Source organism: Tamandua tetradactyla, chromosome 22 (genome assembly GCF_023851605.1).
Source record: "Tamandua tetradactyla isolate mTamTet1 chromosome 22, mTamTet1.pri, whole genome shotgun sequence".
NCBI lineage: Eukaryota > Metazoa > Chordata > Mammalia > Pilosa > Myrmecophagidae > Tamandua > Tamandua tetradactyla.
This window is the reverse complement of record NC_135348.1, coordinates 39,927,879-39,953,640: the sequence shown is the minus strand read 5'-3', so window position 1 is coordinate 39,953,640 and position 25,762 is coordinate 39,927,879. Positions and strand designations below refer to the sequence as shown.

Genomic DNA, 25,762 nt, shown 5'->3' with positions numbered 1-25,762 from the left:
TCTACTTGGAACCATAGTGAAGTCGAGTTTGCTCTCCAAATGCCTCCTTACGTTCCGTGAAACACTAATGGAAGGTAGAGGGTAATACCTGAGAATTACTTCAAGTCTTTGAGTGTTTGAGAAACACTTCAACTTTGCCCCATGACATGGGTCAATGAAAGCTGACTACTGTTGAGGATGATGCTTTTAAATGTTTCACCAAGGAGAAAAGCCGGCTTATTTGTTCTCAGAGAATAAAATGCAGGCAAAGCTGTAACTTTCAAGAACACTGCATCATGAGCAAAATATGTACTAAGTCACATTGGATGGTTTCAGACGTCCCCTGTGACTTTCAAATTAACAGAAATGGGGAAAACAGGACCAAATTTGCCTTTCAGTTCTCTGTGTGTTTTTTTTTAATGGTTCCCTCCTCAGTTCTTCTGCAACAGCCCAAAAGTCCCAGTGGTGTAAGTTCAATAGCAAGTGGGGGGACTACACTTTTCTCAGGACCTGGAGGGGAGTTGAGAACAGCTGTCCCCTGTCCTCTGAAACTTGCCACATGTGCTTGGGGAAAGACATGGCACTCCAGTTAGAAGTTCTCCATGACTTCTGGTGGACTTCAACGGCAATACCTTCAAATGCAGGCAAGGGCGGACAGCATCGCCGGACCACGGGCAAAGCCTTCCAAAACCCCATAAACTGAACTATTTGAATGATAAGTAAGAAGTTCAGGAAAAAACTGATTTCTGTTTTCTTGTTTATTATTTGTCAGAGTCAAAACAATTTGCACACACCTTTTCACCTTCTGCAGCGCTACTTGCGGCTTTTTAAAGTATTTTACAAAGGAGAAGTTACAAGGAGGAGCTGTAACCAGAGTATCCATAAAATTCAGGCATCTTTTACTGTAAAGTTCAGGAGCTTGCCTGGCATTTAAAAGGACCTAAATAACAAATGTGCTTTCATTTCCTATAATTATTGTAAAGGAAACAATCCCAGCATTGGTGGGATCTTTCTGTGTATTCTCCGAAGGATCATTTGTCAGTCGATAGAAAGGCACATGCTTGAAGAAGTTTCAAGCAATTCCCATTTGCACTACTTATCTTTAGTAAATCTGGGGATTGACCCTAGATAAAGAGAGGACTGTCTGGCCCTGGCTGAGCTCCCAGCTGAGGCCAGCAACTTGCCAGCTATGTGAGTGAGCCACTTTGGAGATAAATCCTCAGACCAAGCAGATTTATCCCAGTGGACACTGTGAGAGCAGACATGATGGGTCCCCACTGAGCCCCACGCAAATTGCAGATTTGTGAGCAAAATCAATGGTTGCCATTTTTTAAGACGTGGAGTTTTGTATGCTGTATGGTGGGGGTCACATTTCATTCTTTTTTCATGTGAGTATTCCATTATTGCAGCACCATTTGTTGAATTTGTGGGGGAGGGGGGAGTGCATGGGCCAGGAATTGAACCCGGGTCTCCTGCATGGCAGGTGAGAATTCTACCACTGAAGTACCTTGAATCCCCCAGCCATGAAGTTTTGAGTTACTCTGTTACGTTCCGGTAGACAATCAGAGCAGTTGATTTCCAAAACACGTTCTTCTAGTTTTCTTCTGTCTCACTAATGTTCATTCTTGTTTTCCTTTGATAATTCCTCTTCTTCTCTCTATCTTTGTTTTTCACATTTTAGTATAGAAAATTTTAGTTATATACAAAGTAAGCAGCAAAGTACAATGAACTCCCATGTGCCTATTACCCAGCTCCAACATTTACCTACTCAGAGCCAATCATTTCATTTATATTCCCAACTACTTCCCTTGGCCTTAACCCATATTATTATTATTATTATTATTATTATTATTACTATAATTATTGGCATGGACAGCCTCTGGGAATCGAACCCGGTTCTCCAGCTCAGCAAGTGATAATTCTTGCCATTGAGGCACTGTTGCACTGCCCTAACCCATGTTATTTTGAAGCTAATTCCTCAGACCTTGTTTCTCTATCATATTCTCTTGGTGACCTTGTGTGGTCTCAAGTCTTTATCATTCATATGCTGAAGATGCTCAGATTTACTACCTGCATTGGGCTCAAGGAATGGATTCTGAGATCAAGTGACAGTTCGTCCACAAACTGCCTTTGTAACATCAGACAAGTTACTTAATCTCTTTGTGCCTCAGTTTTCTGGTATGTGTTATGGATGATGTTTCCTACTACCTCTTGGGGTTTGTTGTGAGGATTAACTGTGTTAGCATATATAAAATGCTTAGCTTTTATTATTATAACTCCAGACCAGATATCTTGCCTGAACTCTAGGCTTACGGATCCAGCTGCATATCTGGCATCCTCATTTAGATGTTGTGTTGGTTTGAAACTATTATGTACCCCAGAAAAGCCATGTTTTGCTCCTGATCCGATCTTGTGAGGGCAGCTGTTACTTTTAATCCTGATTCAATACTGTAGGGTGGAAACTTTTGATTAGATTATCTCTACAGAGATGTGCCCTGCCCAATTTTGGGTGTGACTTTTTGATTAAATGGAGATATGACTCTGCCCATTCAAGGTGGGTCTTGATTAGTTTACTGGAGTCCTTTAATAGAGGAAACATTTTGGACAAATCTTAGAGCCAATAGAGACACTTGTAGATGCAGATGCTTGAAGAATAGTGCTTCAGAGCTGACAGAGCTAAACCGAGATCCAGACGTTTGGAGATGCAGAGCCCAGGAGATGTCATCATGTGCCTTCTCATGAGATGCTAAACAAGCCAGAACCCAGAGATGTGTCCTGGAGGAGCTAAGTGAAATCCTACAGACACCAAGTGAGGAACCCCCACAGGAAACTGAGACTGAAAGAAACAGAGCCCTGGAGCAAGGGACCAGCAGATGCCAGCCATGTGCCTTCCTAGCTGACAGAAGTGCTCCAGACAGTATCAGCCTTTCTGGAGTGAAGGTAATCTCTTGTTGGTGCCTTAGTTTGGACACTTTCTTGGCACTAGAACTGTAAACTTGTCTCCTACTAAATTCCCTTTTATAAAGCCATTCCATTTCTGGTATATTGCTTTCCAGCAGCATTAGCAAACTATTACAAATGTTAATAAATATCTGTGCTGGTTTCAATCTGTTGTGTACCCAAGAAAAGCCAAGTTCTTTAATCCTCATTCAATATTGCTGGATGGGATCTTTTTTATTGTTTCCGTGGAGATGTGATCCACCAATTGTGGGTGGTAACTTTTGATTAGATGATTTCCATGGAGATGTGTCTCCACCCATTCAAGGTGGGATTGCTTACTGGAGTCTTTTAAGAGGGAACCATTTTGGAAAAAGCTTCAGAGTCAACAGAGCCAACAGAGCCCACCCAGACAGATACTTTTGGAGATCCAGAAGAAAAATGCCCCTGGGGAAGCCTTATGAAATGAGGAGAGAAAGCTAACAGATGTCCTCATGTGCCATCCTAGCTGAGAGAGAAACCCTGAACTTCATTGGCCCTTTTCTTTGGAGTTAAGGTATTTCTCTGGATGCCTTAGTTGGACATTTCTATGGCCTTAGAACTGTAAAGTTGCAACTTAATAGATTCCCTTTTTAAAAGCTGTCCCATTAATGGTATACTGCATTCCAGCAGCTTGCAAACTAAAACAACACCTCAGGCTTATCATTCTAAAACCAAACTCTTGAGCTCCCCCAGAATCCCAAACAGCTCCCACCTCCCACCTCCTCCCCCCAAAATCTACTTTCAGCACATCAGAGTGGTCCTTTAAAAATTTTAAGCCAGTTAATATCATTCCTCTGCTGAAAACTCTCCAGTGGCTTCTATTTTTCAACTGCCAAAGCCCTTACAATCTTCTCTGACTGCATCTCTGTCTACACTCTGTCTATATCCACTGGCTTCCTTTTTCATTCTTTCTAAAACATGGCATGAGAGCTCTTACCTTAGGTCTTTACAATTCAGTCATACACTGCTTGAAATTCTCTTTGCCCAACTCTTCATGGCTAACTCCCTCACCTTCTTCCGTCTTTGCTTAAATATCGCCTTTTCTTTTAATGACTTCTCTATTGAAGCTTGAGGCCTGGTCAACTGTCTGACTCCCCCCTCCAACATTCTCAATCCCCCTTACTCTGCTCTACTTTTTCCTTGGCATTTGTCACCTCATAGTGTACTTTATAATATACTCACTTATTTTTGTATAACATTTATTCTTTCTCTCTCTCTCGTCTAAAATGTAAACTTCATGAGGACATCTTTATCTATTTTGTTCACTGCTGAATCCCAAACATGTAGATCAGGACTTAGCACATAGTAGACATTCAGCAGAACTTTTTGAATGTAAGAATGTTTGTTTTCAACTTCTGAAATCTGTTCTACAACTAATTGTTGTGATGTGCTTTGAAATGTATTGCTTTTTTGTATATATGTTATTTTTCACAAAAAAAGCGGAAGAGTCGATTGTGATGATAAATGCACAGCTTTATGATGATATTGTGAACCATTGATTGTACACTTTGGATGATTACATGGTATGTGACTATATAATATATATATCGATAAAAACTCTTTAAAATTTTAAGTGAAAAGAATCAGTGTTTTATTTATTTATTTTTTGCATGGGCAGGCACTGGGAATCAAACCCAGGTCTCTGGCATGGCAGGTGAGAACTCTGTCCACTGAACCACTGTGGCCTGCCCAGAATCTGTGTTTTAGAAAGATCACTCAAGGTACAACATAGAGGATATTTGGAGGGGAGAGAGAATGGAAGCTCTTCAAAGATGTACAATAATCTTTGTAAGAAATGGAAAGATCCTGAGTCAGAAAAGTAGCAAGAAGGGAGATGAGTAGGTATTTTTCTGTAAGCCCAGTTGAAATGGATGACAGTCTAGTTGAGGGGAGCTCTAGTTTGCAGGCTGACAGAATGCGATATACCAGGAACAGAATGGCTTTTGAAAAGGGGAATTTATTAAGTTGCAAGTTTACATGTTCTAAGGCTGTGAAAATGTCCAAATTAAAACAAGGCTATAGAAATGTCCAATCTAAGGCATCCAGAGAAAGATAACTTGGTTCAAGAAGGCTGATGATGTTCAGGGTTTCTCTCTCAACTGGGAAGGCACATGGCAAATATGGTGACATCTGCTAGCTATCTCTCCAGGCTCCTTGTTTCTTGAAGCTCCCCTGGGAGCATTTTTATTCTTCATCTCCAAAAGTCTCTGACTGCACGGGCTCTGTAGTTTTTTGATACTTGAGATTTCTTTTCTTTTTTTTTTTTTTTGCCTTTGTTAGACAAGATGTGGATTTACAGAAAAATAATGCATAAAATACAGGATTCCCATATACCACCCTATTATTAACAATTTGCATTGATGTGACACCTTTGTTATAATCAATGAGAGCATATTTTCATAACCATACTACCAACTTAGGATTCATTATCTCTGTTGTACAGTTCTATGGATTTTTAAAAAATTGCTTCTTCTGTTACCATATATACAATCTAATATTTACCCCCTCAAATCACATTCAGGTGTATATTTCAGTGCTGTTAAATACATTCACATTATTGTGCCAACATCACCACCATCCATTACTGAAACATTTCTATCCTTCAAAATAGGAACTCAGTACATTTATGCCTTTACTCCCCATTCCCTAACCGAACCCCATTCCTTGGTAACCTACATTCCAGGATCTGACTCTATAAGTTTGTTTATTCTAATTATTTCAAATCAGTGGGATCATACAATATTTGTCCATTTGAATCCAGCTTATTTCACTCAATATGATGTCTTCAAGGCTCATCCATTTTCTTGTGGCCAGGAGTTTATTCCCTTTTTTTGGCCAAATAACACTCCATTGTATTTTGATAAACAAAACTACATTTTGTTTATCCATTCATCAGTTGATGGACACTTGGGTTGCTTTCATCTTTTGGCATTTGTGACTAATGCTGCTGTGAACATCAGTGGGCAAATATCTGTTTGAGACCCTGCTTTCAATTCCTCTGGGTATATATCTAGTTTTGGGATTGCTGGGTCATATAGTAATTCTATACTTAGCTTTCTGAGACACTGCCAAACTGTCTTCCCCAGCAGCTGCAACATTTCACATTGCCAGAGGCAATGAAGGAGTGTTCCTGTTTCTTTGCATCCTCTCCAACATTTGTTATTTTCCATTTTTTGATAGCAGCCTTTCTAATGGATGTGAAATGGTATCTCACTGTGATTTTGATCTGCATTTCCCTGATGGCTAGTGATGTTAAGCATCTTTTCATGTGCTTTCTGGCCATTTGTGTATCTTCTTTAGAGAGATATCTAGCCAGGTGTTTTTTTTTCACATGGGCAGGCACCGGGAATCGAACCCAGGTCCTCTGGCATCGCAGGCAAGCATTCCTACCTGCTGAGCCACCATGGCCCGCCCTCTATCCAAGTCTTTTGACCATTTTTAAAGTGGGTTGTTTCTCTTTTTGTTATGTTGAAGGAGTTCTTTATATATAGGGAATCGTAAACCTTTATTGGTTATGTGGCTTCCAAATATTTTCTCTAGTTATGCAGGCTGTTGTTTCACTTTCATGATAAAGTCCCTTGAGGCATAAAATTTTAAATTTTTGATGAGATCCAATTGATCTACTTTTTCTTTTGTTGCTTGTACTTTGTATATAAAGTCAAAGAAGCCATTACACCTAGTGCAAGGTCCTTAAGGTGCTTTCTGATGTTTTGCTCTAGGAGTTTGATTATTCTAGCTCCTATATTTATCTTTGTTCACTTTGAGTTATTTCTGTGTAAGATGTGAAGTAGGGGTCCTCCTACTATGTTTTGCAAATGGAGATCCAGTATTCCCAAAATGGTTTGTTAAAGAGACCATTCTTTCCCAATTTGACCCCTTGTCAAAAATTAGTTAGCCATATAAGTTAAGGTTAATTTCTGAGGACTCAGTTTGATTCCATTGGTCTGTTTATCTGTCGTTGTGCCAGTACCATACTGCTTTGATTACTGTGGCTTTGTAATAAGTTTTAAGATGAGGAAAACTTAAACTTCAGTCTTCTTTGTCAAGATGGGGTTCGAGCTATTCAGGGTCCCTTACCCTTCCATATAAATTATATGATTGGTTTTTCCATTTCTGCAAAGAAGATTGTTGGAATTTTTATTGGAATTGCACTGAATCTATAAATTGCTTTGGGTAGGATTGATATCTTAATGATGTTTATTTTACAATCCATAAAAACAGAATATCTGACCATTTTTTTTAGGTCTGATTTGATTTCTTTTGGCAATGTTTTTTAAATTTTCTGTACAAGTCCTTTATATCCTTGGTTAGATTTATTCTTAGATATTTGGTTCTTCTAGTTGCTGTTATGAATGGATTTTTTTCTCGACTTCTTTCTGTTGTTCACTGCTAGTGTTTAGAAACTACTGATTTGGGGGTGTTGCCCCCACCATTTTTACTGAATTCATTTTATTAGCTTTAGGAGTTTTGTTGTGGATTTTTCAGGATTTTCTGACAGAGGATGATGTCATCTGCAAAAAGGGAAGTTTCACTTTCTCCTTTAGATGCCATTTTTTTATTGTTTATTTATTTATTTATTTATTTGCCTGATTACACTGGCAGGAGCTTCCAGTAAAATGCTGAATAACAGTGGTGACAGTGGGCATCCCTGTCTTGTTCCAGATTTTAGAGGGAAAGCTTTAAATATTTCACCATTAGGTAGGATATTAGCTGTGGGCTTTTCATATATTCCCTTTATCAAGCTGAGGAAATGTTCTATTCCTAGTGTTCTAAATGTTTTTTTTAATCAAGAAGGGGTTCTGGATTTCGTTAAATGCCTTTTCTGCATCAGCTGAGATGCTCATGTGCCTTTTTTCTTTCATTGTGTTAATGTTATATATTACATTAATTGATTTTCCTACATTGAACCAACCATGTGTACCAGGGACAAATTCCCACTTCATCATGGTGTATAATTCTTTTATTGTGTTGTTCAATTTGGTTTGTTAGTATTTTGTTGAGTTTTTTTTGCATCTATATTCATAAGAGATATTAGTCTGTAGTTTTCCTTTCTTATGGTATCTTCATCTGGCTTTGGTATGAGGGCGAGGTTGACCTCATAGAATGAATTAGGGAATATTCTCTCCACTTCAATTTTTTTGAAGTTTGAGCAAAATTGGAGCTGTGTTCTTGGAATATTTGGTATAATTCCCCTATGAAGCCATCTAATCCTGAGCTTTCTTTGTTGGAAGGTTTTTGCCACTTTGAACCTCTGTCTAGTGTGCTTTCCTTTCCATCTGAAGAACTCCCTTTAGCATTGCTTGTAAGGCAGGTCTGGTGGTGATGAATTATTTCAGCTTTTGTTTATCTGTTTATATTTTGTTTATCTTAATCTCTCCATTTTTAAAAGAAAGCCTCAACATATATAAAATCTTTGGTTATCAGTTGTTTTCCTTCAGCACTGTAAGTATCTCAATCTACTTTCTTTTTGCCTCCATGGTTTCTGATGAGAATTGGCTGTCAATCTAATTGGAATTCCCTTGTATATAACATTGTTTTTCTCTTGAAGCTCTCAGAACTGTCTCCTTGTCCTTTGTGTTCAATGGTGTGGTCAAAATATGATAGATTATATTTTTCTTCATGTTTATCCTGTGTGGTATTCTCCGGACTTCCTAGATGTGCATATTCACATCTTTTTCTAAGTTTGGAAAGTTCTCTCATTATTTCTTTGAATGTTCCTTCTGCATCTTTCTCTCTTTCTTCTCCCTCTGGGACCCTCATAATATGTATATTGGTATGCTTGGTGGTGTCCCAGAGGTATCTCAAGATAGTTTTTCTTTTTATAATGATTTCTCTTTTCTGCTTATCAGCCCGACTCATTTTGCGTGTCGTGTATTTGAGTTCAGTGATTCTTCTGCCAGCTCCAATCTGCTCTTAAAGCCCTTCTGTGTTTTTCGTTTTTGTTTTTCATTTCAGCTATTGTGGTCTCTAATTCAGTAGTTCTGTTTGGTTCCTTTTCAAAATTTCTATCTCTTACTAAAATTCTCATATTTCTCATTCATTGTTTTCCTGATATCCTTTAGTTCTTTCCCTGTATTTTCCTTCATCTCCTTGGGCAATTTTAAGATCAGTTTATTAAAACACTGTTCTGTATATCCAATTCTCATCTTCTTTGTTGTGTTTTTGTGATTTTTATCCTCTTCCTTTCGATGGGCCATCATTTCCTGTTTCTTTGTTTGTCCTGTACTGCTTTTTGGTCACTGTACACTTTAAATTTAAAAGTGTTAACTCTAGGACTTTATTCCCTGAGATGTCCGTTTATTGTTTATGTAACCAGCTGGTGATAAGACAGATTTTGTTGAGCTGCTGCCCTCCTATCAGGAATGTCTGTCCAATGCATATGGAATATGCAGGGGTTTCCCTGCCTTTCTGGGTCTTTGTATCCTGAGCTTGTGTTATTTGTTTTCAAGTTCCCCTTTTTACAGGAGTTTGGCTATCTCTTCTGTTTCCCAGGAGACAGACTTCCCTCTCCCAGGTGTTTGAAACCACAAGACTTTCCCCCAGATTATCTGTCTCTGCAGTATCCTATATCCTTTTTATTGTCTCAAGCTGTTTTTGCCTGGATGAAAAATTCTAGGAGGAGAGGCACACTGGAGAGGACTTTCCCAAGTCAGTATTTCTCAGCTGAAACCGGTCCAGGGACCCACCAAGAGATGCAGACCAGCTCCAAATTTGCTAACGGGAGGAGATAGGAAGGGTGCCAAGAGCTTCTTCATTGGCTCCCCAAAGCTGAGCTCTCTTGAACTGCCCAGCACATGCAACCCTTTGACTAAGTGTGCCCACATCCCTGAGGAATCATAGCATTTTTGAGTCTCTTTGTCTGGTATGGGTTGAACCAATGGCCACCACGCCTTTGTCTGGAGTGGATTGAAATAAAGGTTGCTCTCAGCGTCAGCCTTCCCTCCCTCTGAGATTGATGATCATCCATGCCCACTCCTGGTCCTGGGGAAGAGTATATCTATGTCCCAGGTTTTCACCAGCAAGCTAGGCAGGGGCTAGTCACAAGAGTGTGGATAGGAGCAGGCAGCCACCATGAGGAAAGAACAATTTACTGTTCTTTACTATACTTTATCAGCCTTTTCCTTCTACTTTTCCCTGGTGTTCTTCTCACCTCTGGAGTTTCAAAATGGTTGTTTCAGACAGTTCTGCCTGCCTAACAGTTGTTCTGGTGGAAGGGCTGAGCCTTGAAGTTCCCTACTCCGCCATCTTCCTGCAATGCCCCTGAGATACATTTTATTTCAATCTCAACAGTGTTAAAAACATTGTTGGTTACATTATGTTAGCCATTTTTACATTTTTAAGAAGAAGTGAGATTCTTCATTAGCTTGGTTGGCCACACTGCTGGCATGAGAAATCTTTCGGAATTTTTCACAATTTATTTAGAAGAAAGTTGAATCTTTTTGTTCCCAATTTTATTCACTGATTTAACCCCAGCACCTCAAAAAGAACACGACATGTAGCAGTTGCTCAATGTATATCTGTTCAATGAATGACTGAATGCTGGGCACTCAAGATCCAAATATTCAAAACCCAACCCACAAAGCAAGAGCTTTGTAGTTATCATAACCTACTTTACTTAGAAGACAATTGGGGGCTCATCAGCTCTGACTTTATCATACCCCTAAAGCTCTTAGGAAGTCTTTCTCTCACCTAAAGTAGAGCGTTCTTCTCCATCACACTCATGCTCTCTGAGAGGGGGCCTGGTAGATATAGTTCTGTACGCTCTTGGGTGATATTTCCAGTGGAATTTAAACTTCCAGTGATGCTGTAGTGCCTGGTAAGGGCTGGGTCCTGGGCAGCTGCCCAGCTGGCCCATTGCTTGTTCATCTCTGAATGGAGGAGCTCATAGTCTTTCCATAGCTTTGTCTATACACAGCTTCAGGGAAAGAGGATTTTGATTTGTAGTCAGTGGGTTTAGTGTTTTCTGATGACTGTGAGAACTGAATAAAAAAACATTCCGCCAGGCCATTAGGGATTTCTGGAAATCCTGAAATTTTGAAAAAAAAAGGATCACACTGGTCCTTAAGACTCCCTGAAACCTGAGAGTGCTGTGACCACCCATGTCGTGGGGGGTTCAGAGTTCTTCCACTCCCACTGAGTATATGAGGGTCTTTTGACTTCGATGATCCAAAGCACTGGATAAATTATTTAAGTCAACTACAAGAACATGTTTTATTGTGTTTTACATGTCATAAAGCATTCTGTACCATAAACAGTGAGACAGATGTAGATTTATATCTTGGCTCTACCACTTACTGACTATATTTCTTAAGTATGTCACTTGACCCCTTGGAATTTCAGTTTTTTCATCTATAAAATGAAGATAGCAATCTTCAGTTTATTGGTTATTATGAAAATTAAATAACATCATGGTTGTGAAACACTTAGCCTAGAGCCTAACACAAAATAGACAATCAATTTTAGCCCTTTATTCCTTTACTCTTTGCTATCCAGGAAATGGCTCAGTAGTGTGATAAATATCATATAGAACTTTTTTTTTTTAAACTGTGAACCTCACTTCTCAGAAACTACAGACTTATTCCGGAAAGTTACCTTTACACTAAAGGTTTTATAAATCAAATTCCATTTTAAACGTACTGAGGAGTTTTTGACAGTCTCTCTCTCTTTCCCAACAGTCTTTGTGGATTTGGATTTGGCATCCTATTCAGCCTGGTCAGAGCCAGGGCTGAACTGTAATGACATGCAGATGTACCATTTTTCAATGGAAATTGTGTCTGGCTCCAGATGGAGGTTAGGAGAAAGGAGTGAGAGAGATGGGAGTTCTGGCTCAGTAAGCTAGCTGGTGAAGAAGGTAGCATAAGAGATGAGGAGTTTATGGTGAGAAATGCATGTTAGAAGAATGGAACTCTAGACTGACTGAAGGCCTGATGGAAGATGTTAAAAACAGACAAGAGAAAGAAAAGAGAAAAGAAACATCTAAAGTAATAGCTGTCATCATGAAAGCTCCCATTTATTAAAAACCTGCTGCGTAACGGTCACAGGGTCTGATGCTTTCCCAACATTTAATCCTCCCACTGCCCAATGAATTGGATATGGTGACCTGCATTATTGGTGGGAAAACAGAAGCTTCTGGATATTGTGTGATCACTTGGCTATGAGGTGGTGGAGCCAGGATTGGGATTTAGATTCTAGTTCCAGTGTCCTTCCCACAAGGTGTAGACTCCATTGGGTAAGAGAGTGAGTGCCCAGGACATGAGAAAGTCTTGCCCAAAGGACCTGGTGTTGTTGGTGAGGCCAGTGGCTGCAAGGAGAGCAGACTGACCTGAGGCTGAGGACAGGATACCTCACAATGGGCAGGCTTCCTCAGACAGGGGGCAAAGATTGGTGGCCCAGTTTGGTCAAGACACATGGACATGCTCTCCTCTGGGGGCCTGGCAGTCAGAGAAAGGAGGCTGGGAGAGGTTCCCCCTCTGAAGGAGAAATAAAACGCTTCTCTTTGATTCCCCAAATATTGAGAGACATAAATTACCCAGAGCACACAGTGCAGGAACCACCTGAGAGCTGGGGGGGTTGCTAGGAAGGAATCCTGCAGTGTACTCTTTTAAAGAATGTAAATAACAACTCCTTTCCAATTTGTCTTTTCTGTAAATTTGACTTTTCACACTTTGGGTTTCTTTCCAAGTAAACTGAAACCTTTGAGAAAAGATTTCAAAATGTTTACCAAATGATCTGTTTTTTTTTTTTTTTTGAGCAAAATTCAACACTGTGAAACTATGGTGCAGGGAAGGTACTTGGACATGCCCTTGAAGTTCGCCATAAGGATTTGACTTGTAACTGAAAATAAAGTGTTAATTAAATTTTTTTCCAGTATGTCATCTTTAATGCCAAAACTTGAAGTAAATTGCCATTCTGAATTTTGCAGTTTAAACACTGGCAGCCTGAGAACAATGTGATATATATTTAATCACAAAGAATGCCACCCAGTGGTGCCAGTGGTACTGGGGTTATTATTATGCTTTAATTTGTTTTGTGCTGAAAAGCATGACCATTTACAGAGCTGTCCTATAAAGCATTATCAGCATCCTCGTGGAGGAATAGGCAGTAGATTTTTTTTTCCAGTTCATGCTGTGCCATCTCTTCCTCATGTGTGTGAACTTTGCAGGATGTCAAGTACCCCATTAAAAATGAATGGAGTATTGGAGAGACCCCTGCAAACCCTCTAATGATCTTCCCCTTTGAACAGACAGCATTTTATTGTGTAAATTACAAAAACAACAAAGAGTCTGGCATGAAGAGAATGGAAAAGTGGCATTAAACCAAGAAAGAACCTGGGTCTCAGCCTTCGACCTCAGGAGCTGGCTGTCCAAGTGTTGCAACAAAATTGAAGTTTTGTTTGCTTATTCTTTTGAGTTGCGTGAGAACCCTTAGAATCAGGGAATTCTTTATAATGTGGAGTCTTGGTACTAAGTCTTTCTCTCCGGTAGAACCCAAGTGAAGATCATTGTACTCACTGTCTTTCACTTTTTCCTCAGTAGGCAATAAGATCCCCCTTGGTCAGTCACGGTGTGGGAAACCTGCTCTTCAGAGTCAATATTAACCCCAATATTATTGATATCACACTATTCCTTGTTGCTGTGCTTACTTGCTCAGAGTAAAGCAGAGAAACTCAGCATTAGAGGGTTTCTTAGGGAGCTTAAAACCCTTTTTCAATGACCCTCTCCTGCTTGCCTGTGCTAGAGTCAGCCTCAACCTGCACCTGAGTGAATTCGTCTTTCTGGCCGCCCCTTGCTGGGCTGAGGCCATGTAAGGACAGGACCATCTACGATTAGTATAGAGAAAGCAGCGGGCTTGGTGTCCCCAGGGGGAGATACTCTAGGGCTCACTGATTTCCATGGCTTTCTAGCCGACTATTGGAAAGAAGAATGTCCTTTTCTGACATCATGCAGTTTTTTCCAGTTTCTATTTAGGGATCTATCTTACAGATTAGGTGTATTATTTTTCTTGTTCTTGTTTTAGATAGCTGAGGGATATGGGCAAACAAGATGACTTCATGGCTTTCATATTGTAAAATTATTTTGAGTTTATTAGAACTATTAACTGGCACTTAGCTTTGATGTATTTATAGTTTTCCAAAAAAACATTGATGATAGTAATGGGATCAGGACAACAGGATGATACAGAAAGTTGATTGTCTGGTCTGCTCTTCTTATCCTTTGGGGGAGTTGCAGGCAGAACATTATGTCTGCTGTGACTTGTTCCTATATATCATAACACACTGGTTTTATATATATATATATTGTGTGCCTAACAATATCAGTAGTGAGCTCACAGGGAAAGGATAAAGCCAGAAATGGGAATTAAGTTGGAAATGGGGTAAGGCTAAGAGGTCTAAACAAGGTGAGGGAGATTGCAAGTCAGTTTTGGAAAGAAAGCAATCTGCATCCTATGGCATTCAAAATGGTATGGGAGTACTGTTTATAGTCAGACAGATGGCAATGTTTTTGTTCTAGAGCAGTAAGAATCATCACTATCTGAAGCTAGACCCAAGCCAGCAGGTTGAAGGTTGGACCATGACAGGTCTAGGTCACAGGACGTTTTAGTTTGCTAAATCTTCTGGTATGCAATATACACACACACACACACACACACATACACACACACATTGACTATCTTTAGGTGCATTACAACCTCTGGAGGGAGAGAGGGAAGCAATACACCCTTTCCCTCATGCTAGTGTTTTAAGTATGTCTAGATGCTAATAAAGTCTTGTCTGTTAGAAGAGGAAAAATGTCAAGGGTCCATTCCACGACACAGTGTCATTCCATGGCTCCTTTAAGTAACAAAAGTGTTGAGATCAAGAGACTGGACACAAATTCCACAATAAAACCTATTCTACTTGATCATTTCTAGTAACTAAAAATAAGGTAGTAATTAAAAAATTTTAAACTTGTTTCTTTCAACTTGTGTCTTGGCTTCTACTATTCTCCTATTCCTTAAGCAATCACTGGGACCTTCAACTTATTCTCTGGTTCCGCAAATGTTTGCCAGGTTTTGGCTTAACATCTCAAATACTGCCTGCCTCACCCACCAGACCCAGGAAGTCTACATTCCTTGATCACTGACTTTCTCTTGAAAGAGGAACACCATTGGGCCTGAGGTCTTTCTTGTTCAGCATACTCCACATGGATCAGTATCCCCAAACTTTGTCCAGGCTGAGACATGGACACGGCTTGGAATGAGTGTCCTCTGACCAGGAGGGAAATCAAGAAACGAATTTGACTTTCCAGTCAAAGCCTAAAGACAGCATTGTGTTTGGGGCATACCACTTTTCTGCTTCATCCGTTTTTGTGATCTAGAAGCTTACTTCTTCCAGCCCTGTTTTAGGGTTCCTTCCTGCCTCAAGGGAAAAAAAATCCTGGAGGGGAGAAAACATTTCAGCTAGGGGAGGTAGCCTGAGCAGTGGTGTAGATGAACTGGCTTAATTGAAGCTCGTGTTTGAAGCTGGAGAATTTCAAGTAGGAGGAAGATAAGTGAGGTGAACATATTAAAGACCACTATTAAAGAATTTGGAATCCATTAGTTAAAAGCCTTTGGAGAGGCTTTTATAATATTATTGCTTTTTAGGATTGTCACTTACTGAGAAAAGTGTGTAAAAATCTCCCACTTCAAGGTAGATTCTTTATTTTTCTTGAAGTTCTCTCAATTATTTCTTTATTTATTTTGAGACTGTGTTATTCATTGCATGCAAGTTGCGAATGGTTATATCTTCCTGGTGAGTTGACTTTAATCACTATATAACTTCTTTACCTGTAATTCTATAATAATGAATTATGCCTTTAAGTCTACTTTGTATGATGATATAGTAAACTGGTTTTCTTTTCATTAGAGTTTGCCCCCAAGTAAAATATTCATTGATTTTGGAAAATCTTGGAGCTCTGTTTGTCTTTCCAACCTATCTTCACTGGTCATGGTATGCCTAACAATATCAGTAGTGAGCTCACAGGGAAAGGACAAAGCCAGAAATGGGAATTAAGTTGGCAATGGGGTAAGGTTAAGAGGTCTAAACAAGGTGAGGGAGATTGCAAGTCAGTTTTGGAAAGAAAGCAATCTGCATCCTATGGTATTCAAAATGGTATGGGAGTACTGTTTATAGTCAGACAGATGGCAATGTTTTTGTTCTAGAGCAGTAAGAATCATCACTATCTGAAGCTAGGCCCAAGCCAGCAGGTTGAAGGTTGGACCATGACAGGTCTAGGTCACAGGATGTTTTAGTTTGCTAAATCTTCTGGTATGAAAGCCACAAGAGAAGAGATGAAAAAAACAATGGAGACCTACAAGAGTAGAATTGAAGAGGCAAAAGAAAGGATTGGTGAACTAGAGCACAGGACATCTGAAATCCTACACACGAAAGAAAAGATAAGGAAAAGAATAAAAAAATATGAGCAGGGTTTCAGGGAACTGAATGAAAACATGAAATGCATGAATATACGTCTTATGGGTGTCCTCGAAGAAGAAGAGAAGGGAAATGAGCAGAAGGTCTAATGGAGGAAATAATGACTGAAAATTTCTCATCTCTTATGAAAAACATAAAATTATAGATCCAAGAAGTGCAGTGTACCCTAAACAGAATAGATCCAAATAGACCTACTCAGAGATATTTCCTAATCAGATTGCTAAATGTCAAAGACAAAGAGAGAATTTTGAAAGCAGCAAGAGAAAATCAATTCATCACATACAAGGGAACCTCAATAAGACCTTGTGTGGATTTCATGTCAGAAATCATGGAGGTGAGAAGGCAGTGGTATGATAAATTTAAGATTCTGAAAGGGAAAAACTGCTAACCAAGAATTCTATACCCAGCAAAACTGTCCTTCCAAAATGAGGGGGTAATTAAAATATTTTCAGATAAACAGTCACTGAGAAAATTTGTGACCAAGACACCAGCTCTACAATAAATATTAAAGGGAGATTTAGTACACTAAATACTATACGCAGATAGGAAAAACAAGGAGAGAGAGGTCTGGAGAAGAGTGTAGAAATGAAGACTAACAGTAAAGGTAGAAAGAGAAATAAAATAAGATACAACATATAAAATCCAAAAGACAAAATGGTAGAAGATAGCACTGTCTTTATGGTAATAAAATTGACTGTTAATGGATTAAACTCCCCAGTCAAAAACACAGATTGGCAGAATGGATTAAAAACAGGACCTATATACATTGTCTACAGGAGACTCAGTTTAGACCCAATGACAAAAACAGATTGAAAGTGAATGGATGAAAAAAGATATTTCACACAAACAACAACCAGAAAAGAGCAGGAGTAGCTATACTAATATCTGACAAATTAGACTTCAAATGTTAAATGATTAAAAGAGACAAAGAAGAACACAATGATTTAATAAAAGGAACAATTCAACAAGAGGACACAATAGTCATAAATATTTACACACCAAGTCAGAGGGCTCCAAAACACACAAGGCAAACACTGGCAACACAGAAGGGAAAAGTAGACACCTCTACAATGATAGTTTGGAACTTCAATTCCCCCCTCCCATTAATGCAGAGAAAATCTAGACAGAAGATCAATAAGGAAACAGAGATATTGAAAAATAAAAAATGAACTAGACTTAGGAGACATTTAGAGAACATTGTACCCTAAAACACCAGGATACACATTTTACTCAAGTGCTCATGGATCATTCTCAAGGAAAGACCATATGCTGGATCACAAAGTCTCAATAAATTTTTAAAAGACTGAAACTATGCAAAACACTTTCTTGTACCATAATGGAATGAAGTTGGAAATCAAAAACAGACAGAGGACTAGAAAATTCACAAATATATGGAGGCTAAACAACACATTCTTAAACAACCAGTGGGTCAAGGAAGAAACTAAGAGAGAAATCTGTAAATATCAGGAGGCAAATAAAAATGAAAACACAACATATCAAAACATATGGGATAAAGCAAAGGCAGTGCTGAGTGGGAAGTTTATTGCTCTAAGTGTCTATGTCAAAAAAGAAGGAAGAGGAAAATCAAGGAACTAACTGTTTACCTGGAAGAACTAGAGACAGAACAGCAAACTAACCTCAAAGCAAACAAAAGGAAAGAAATAACAAAGATTAGAGCAGAAACAAATGAAATTGAAAAATGAAAACAATAGAAAAAATCAACAAAACCAGAAGTTGGTTCTTTGTGAAAATCAATAAAATCAATGGACCCTTAGCTAGGCTGACAAAAAGAGAGAGAGAGAATGAAAGAGACAGAGAGAGAGAGAGAGAGAGAGAGAGAGAGAGAGAGAGGGAGGGAGGGAGGGAGGGAGAGAGGGAGAGAAGGAGGGAGGGGGAGAGAGAGAGAGAGGGAGGGAGGAAGGGAGGGAGGGAGGGAGAGAAAAAAAAGGATGGAAGTAAATAGAATCAGAAATGAAAGAGGGACATAACCACTGACCCTGCAGAAATAAAGGAAGTAATGAGAGGATACTATGAGCAACTATATGCTGATAAACTAGACAACATAGATGAAATGGACAACTTCCTAGAAAGGCATGAGCAACCAATATTGACTCCAGAAGAAATAGACGACCTCAACAAACCAATAACAAGTAAAAAGACTGAATCAGTCATCAAGAAACTCCCCCAAAAAGAAAAGTTCAGGACCAGCTGATTTCATACATGAATTCTACCAAGCATTCAAGAAAGAATTACTACCAATCCTGCTCAAACTCTTCATAAAAATTGAAGAGGAAAGAAAGTGACCTAACTCATTCTATGAAGCCAACATCACCACAAGCCAAAGCTAGACAAAGATATACAAGAAAAGAAAACAGACCAATCTCTTTATTGAATATAGATGCAAAAATCCTCAACAAAATACCTGCAAATTGAATCCAGCAGCACATTAAAAGAATTATACACCATGACCAAGTGGGATTTATGCCAGGTATGCAAAGCTGGTTCAATACAAGAAAATCAATTAATGTAATACACCAAAGCGGAAAACCACATGATCATCTTGATTGATGCAGAAAAGGCATTGGAAAAAATTCAACATCTTTTCTTGATGAGCACACTTCAAAGGAGGGAACAGAAGGGAACTTCCTCAACATGATAAAAGGAATATATGAAAAACCCACAGCTAACATCATCCTCCATGGAGAAAGACTGAAAGCTTTCCCTCTAAGATCAGGAACAAGACAAGGATGCCCACTGTCACCATTGTTATTCAGTATTGTGCTGGAAGGTCTAGTCAGATCAATTAGACAAGAAAAAGAAGTAAAAGTCATCCAAATCAGAAAGGGAGAAATAAAACTCTCACTGTTTACAGATGACATACTATATATTGAAAATCCCCCCAAATCTACAGCAAGTTACTAGAGCTAATAAATGAGTACAGCAGAGTGTCAGGGTACAAGATCAATACCTCAAAAACCAATAGTGTTTTCTATATACTAGTAATGAACTATCTGAGGAAGAAATCAAGAAAAAAATTCCATATACAATAGCAACCAAAAGAATAAAATATTTAGGAATAAATTTAACTAAGGATACAAAAGACCTATACACAGAAAACTACAAGAAATTGCTAAAAGAAATAAAAGAAAACATAAATAAATTTAAGGTCATATGGTGTTCATGGACTTGGAAGACTAAATATAGTTAAGATGTCAATTCTACCCAAATTGATTTAGAGATTCAATGCAATACCAACTAAAATCCCAACTACTTACTTTGTAGAAATAGAAAAACCAATAACCAAATTTATTTGGAAGGATAGCATGCCCCGAATTGTTAAAAATATCTTGAGAAGGAATAATGAAGTGGGAGGTCTCACACTACCTGAGTTTAAAACATATTACAACAAAGCTACAGTGGTCAAAACAGCGTGGTACTAACATAAAGATAGATATACTGACCAATGGAATAGAGTCGAGTGTTCAGAAATAGACCCTCACATCTATGAACAATTGATCTTTGATAAGGCAGTCAAGCCAACCCACCAGGGACAGAGTAGCCTCTTCAGTAAATGGTGTTGGGAGAATTAGGTATCCTTATGTAAACGAATGAAAGATAATCTATACCTCATATCCTATACAAAAATACACTAAAAATGGATCAAAGACCTAAACATTAGAGCAAAGACCATAAAACTTTTAAAAGAAAATGTAGGAAAATATCTTATGAATCTTGTGATAGGAGGTGGTTTGCTAGACCTTAAACTTAAAGCACTAGCAATGAGAAAAGAAATAGATCAATGGGATTGCCACAAAATTAAACACTTTTGTTCATCAAAGAACTTTGTCAGGAAGGTAAAAAGGTAGCCTATGCAATGGCAAACAAAATTCGGAAACCACATATTAGATAAGGGTTTAATATCCAGCATATATAAAGAGATTCTACAACTCAACAACAAAAAGACAAAAAAAATTTTTATTAATGGGCAAAAGACATAAACAGACACTTTTCAGAAGAGGAAATAAAAATTGCTTAAAAGTCATATGAAAAGATGCTCAACTTTACTGACTATTAGGGAAATGCAAATAAAACTACAATGCAATATCATCTCACACTTACCAGAATGGCCATTATCCAAAAAACAGAAAACAACAAGTGCTGGAGAGGATGTGGAGAAAGAAGCGCACTTATCCACTGTTGGTGGGAATGTCAAGTGGTGCAACTGCTCTGGAAGGCCATTTGGTGGTTTCTCAGGAAGCTAAGTATAGAATTGCCATATGATCCAGCAATCCCATTACTAGGTATCTATTCAGAGGGACTAAATGCAAGGACACAAGTACACATTTTCATACTGATGTTTTAGTGACATTATTTATGATTACCCAGAGATGGAAATAGCTCTAGTGTCCCTCAACAGATGAGTTGCTCAACAAACTGTGGTAAATACATATGATCGAACACTATGCAGCTGTAACACAGAATAAAATCATGAATCATGTAACAACATGGATGAACCTTGAGGACATTTTGCTGAGTGAAATCAGCCAGAAACAAAAGGACAAATACTGTATGACCTCACTAATATGAACTAATATTTATGAGTGAACTTTGAGAGTTAGAATTAAGGACACAAGTTATCAGGAGATAGAAAGAAGGCAGAGATTAGGCATTTGGTGCTGAAGGAATACAGAATGTGCAACAGGATTGATAGTAAAAATTCAGAAATGGACAGCACTGTTCTACCTGATTGTAGCACAATAATACAAGTACACTGAATGAAGGTGACTGTGAGTGTGATTGAGAGAGAAGGGCCGGAGGCACATATGAAACCAGAAGGAAAGATAGAGGATAAAGACTGAGAAGGTATAACTGAGGAATGCAAAGGGTGGACAATGATGGTAATTAAATGTACAAATATAAGAATGTTTTTGCCTGAGAGAGAACAAATGAATGTCAACATTGCAAAGTGTTGAAAATGGAATGGTACACAGGAAAAAGTACAATCAACGGAAGTAGGGTCTGTAGTCAACAGTAACATTGTAATATACTTCCACTGAATGTAAGAAAGGCAATATGCCAAAACTAAATGTCAACAAGTGGGGGGTATATGGAGGGGAGTATGGGATTCTTTGTGGAAGAAAAGGAGATGTGGTGGCAAAGGCATGGCTATGTGATTATACTAGGAACCATTGATTTTTTTTCCTTAGGTTGGATTTATGATGTGTGAATAAAACTGTTTAATAATGGCAGAGAGAAACAAGTGCTGGAGAAGATGTGGAGAAAGAGACGGATCTATTCAATTTCGGTAGGGAAGTTGAGAGGTGCAGCCCCCCTGGAGAGCAGTGTGGTTGGTGGTCCACAGGAAGCTGGGGTGAGGTTGCCAAATTATGGCACTGTCAGTACCTGGAGGAACTGATGGTGGGAACACAAATGGACATTTGCACACTGGCGTTTATGGTGGCAGTGCTTTGCAATGGATGGAGGAGGCCTAAGGGTGCATCAACTGAGGAATGAAAGGGAGAACTGTGGTGTTTACATACAATGGACTACCAAGTGGCTGCAAGAAGGAATGAAGTTGTGATACAGGCAACTAGATGAATGAACCTTGAGAACAGTATGTTGAATGAAATGTCAGAGACAAAAAGACAAATATTATCAAGCTTCACTTATACGGACTATCTATAATATATAAACTTGGAGAATTGAATCGAGAGCGTGGGTTATCAGGATGGGGCCTATTGTAAAGGGCCCTAGATTGTAAGCTCTTACAGCGGTCACATCTATTCTGGAGTTGTAACTGTTATTTCTAAATTCTGAGATGCTGAGCTATTTGTATGTAACATGATCGTTCCCTGAAACTTTGGTGTCATGTAAATGACACCATGTAAATTCTGAGACTCGGAATTACAGCTCTGAAGCTACGAACATCAGCAGTACCCCAAACAGCAACTGTTAAAAAAGTTTAAAAAAAAAAGTGATTTTGACGAGGGCTATTAATGAAGCTGATATGGTTAGGACTAATGTAAATCAGAATACCAGGTAAAGGGTGATACGGTCCATATTTTAAAACTTCAACTCCTTTGTGAGACCAAAGGAAGAGGTGTTTACTTGGTGCAAAAAATTGTATTTTGGGTAGCACATTATCTAATTTAACTAGTATGGTCAGTTTATTCGAACACCATAATGACATGAAATCTGGAATAGGGTATGAGATCTTGTGATTTGTACAGGTTAATGTGATGTCCCGACATATCCCAGAGTAATTTGGGCAGAGATTTAAAAAGTATTTGCAAATTCTCCTTGCAGGACTGAGGAGAAAGGAAGAAATATTCAATTTACCCATCTGGGGATTCCTGATATTCTCACGAGCAATGGGGACAACCAATTCAATAGGCTGAGTCCTTGATCTTGGGGTTTTCCCTTATGAAACTTATTCCTCCAAAGGAAAAGATAAGCCCACTAGTAATTACCCCTAAGAGTCTCCCCCAGAGAACCTCTTCTGTTGCTCAGATGTGGCCTCTCTCTCTAAGGAACTCAGCAGGTGAACTCACTGCGCTCCCCCGTTACATGGGACATGATTCCCACAGGTTTAAATCTCCCTGGCAATGTGGGACAGAACAAACAGGATGAGCTGGGACCTGGCATCTTGGGTTTGAGAAAACCTTCTTGATCAAAAGGGGGAAGAGAGAAATGAGACAAAATAAATTTTCAGTGGCTGAGAGATTTCAGAGTTGAGAGATTATCTTGGAGGTTATTCTTATGCATTATATAGATATCCCTTTTTAGTTTATGCTGTATTGCCATCGTTAGAGGGAAGTACCCACAACTGTTGAACTATGTTCCAGTAGCCTTGATTCTTGAAGACAATTGTGTCACGATATAGCTTTTATAATAGGACCATGTGATTGTAAAAACCTTGTGTCTGAAGCTCCTTTTATCCGGGATATGGACTGATGAGTAAAAAATAAGGGCAGAAAATATATAAATATTAGAGGGGGATAAGGGGAAAAATTGGGTAGATGGAAATACTAGTGGTCAATGAGAGGGAAGGATAAGAGGTATGGAATGTATGAGTTTGTCTTTTGTCTTTTTTGTTATTTTTTCTGCAGTGATGCAAATCTAAAAATGATCTTGGTGATGAATACACAACTATGTGATGATATTGTGAGCCATTGACTGCATACTTTGGATGGACTATATGGGGTGTGAAGATATCTCAATAAAAATATTTTTAATAAAAGTGATAGAGCTAGAATTGAATCCAGGCAGTGTTGCTCCAGAGACAGCTCTCAAGCACTCACTATACTAAATATATTGATTGCTTCATTGAATGAATAAATGATTGAATGAACACTAAAAAAAAAAAAATAGTGGGAGCAGAATTGCAAGCAAATATCCTAGGAGATTGCAAATGAAATGGTTGGAGAATGAAACAGAACGTGGAGAAAGAATTTCCAGAGACCAGGGCACCCCTGCTAAGAAAGTAGGGTTAAAGACCCCACACTCTTCCTGCTGGTGGAGATGGGGGTCCTAGTTTCCATACATGTACAGTAGACAGTCTCTCAAGAGATAAATCCATGGAGCCTTTTCACTATTTGTGTTGGTTTGTTAAAGTTGCTGAAATCCAATATGCCAGAAATGGGCTGGCTTTTGCAATGGGGATTTACTAACTTACAGGTTTACAGTTCTGAGTCCATGGAAATGTCCAAATCAAGGAATAATCAGGTGAAGACTGGCTGCCCATGATCCTCAAGGCACGTAGTGATGTCTGCTGGTCTCTCCCTTTTCTCTCAGGTTCTGTTGCTTCTAGCTTCTGGCTTCATCTCTTTTTCTATCTGTTTCTGTGTCTCCTTCTCTCTCAGCTTCTGTGGGTTTTCTGTTTCTCTGACTCTCTTAGGTTCTTATAAAGGATTCAGTATGAGGATTAAGAGCCACCTGAGGGAAAAAAAAACGTCCACCTGGGGCATGCTTCAACTGAAATAACCTAATTAGAAGGTTACACCCACAAAGGTCTTCACTCACTGAAATGAATTAGCTTTAACATGGTCTTTTCTGAGGTACACACAGCTTCAAACCATCACACTGTCTAGCGCAAGAGGTTTCAGAATGTCGCCTTGGCCAGTCTCAAAAGAGCAAAACACTTTCTGTTAGTTCTGAACAGAACTAGAAGTAGGTGCCATTAGGAGAGTGAGCAAATGTGTAAAGCATGTGCTGGTAGTTTGTGAAAGGGGCTGGTGGAGAGTGCCTGCTCTAATGAGGATAACCTTCTTAATTAGAATCTTGTCTTCAAGTTCTCCCTGAACCCCAGGATGAACTTTCAAAAGCAAAGAAAAATCCTTCCTGGAAGATTTTCCGTTATTTTTCTGTTTTGTGTGTGAGCAGCACGGATGAAAGAGTTTCGTGATTGGGTTGAGGTTTACATCTAACTATTGGGCCATGGTAACATACTGAGCATGATTATTGGTTGACACACCAGGAATTTTGTGAGATCTGAGGTTTTAAATGTTATTTTTTTTTTTCTATAATGATATCCCTGTAATCCCTGTGGTTATCTCTCTTGAGTGATAGAAAATGCCCTGACTTCTATAAGAAGTCTGTATTAGAAATCCTCACCCAGCTTTCTTTTACCTGGAGAATTGGTTTTCTCTCTCAGAAGCACAGAAGAAAAATACTCCTTCCTTTTATTGAACCATGATCTGATAGCCAGTAAATGGAGTGGAAGGAGATGAGAGTGGGGCAGGTAGAATTTGCCATTCTGTCTCCCAGAAGAATGAGGGAATTAGCAACTATTTTTCTGGAACCTAGAATTTTAGGGGTCTATTTGAGAGAGAGAAAAAAGCCCTCCTTGGTTTTGGTGACTACTTGAACATTATGTGGAAGTTGCAATCATCGGAGGTTTTCCAAGTTAAGAGAAAAAATGGGCCTAAATTGAATTGTAAAAGGTAGCTAATCTGACCCCAAGGCATATTTGGCTGTAGAGATTATTTCTCTGGGAACTGACAAAATAGGCACATACCTTCCTTGATTATCACTGGGCCCATTTTTCTGCTGCACCTTCTTTCTTGTTTTCTTTCCCTAGCAACACAATTAGCCTTCTTCCATTTGGGCTTTCCCAAACTTCATGCCCAAGGATGCACAAATGCTACTTCTCCCTTCTGGAAAGCTCTGCTCCCTTCTCCCAAGCCCTCTTCCCACCCTTATTCAAAATGATGCTCAAGACTGCTTCACAGAGATACTCTGAGTGCCAGCTTCTTCCATCAGGCCCTAAGTTCTTTTAGTCCCTGGAACCCTTAGTATTGGGTTCCAGGCAGTCAGTCACATCCAATGCCCTCTAAAGCAGGACGAGTAGAG

At 39.0% G+C, this 25,762-nt stretch overlaps 1 long non-coding RNA gene across 1 annotated transcript in view; it reads right to left on the bottom strand.

Annotated features, from left to right (window-relative positions):
* LOC143666116 (uncharacterized) overlaps positions 1-25,162 on the bottom strand; it is a 29,997-nt gene extending 4,835 nt beyond the window's left edge. Inside the window, exons 1-2 of the long non-coding RNA XR_013167401.1 lie at positions 25,040-25,162; positions 24,087-24,346 (exon numbers count right to left, since the gene is read on the bottom strand). This is a non-coding gene — a long non-coding RNA (uncharacterized LOC143666116). The remainder of the gene's footprint in view (positions 1-24,086; positions 24,347-25,039) is intronic.
* Between the last annotated feature and the right edge of the window lie 600 nt (positions 25,163-25,762).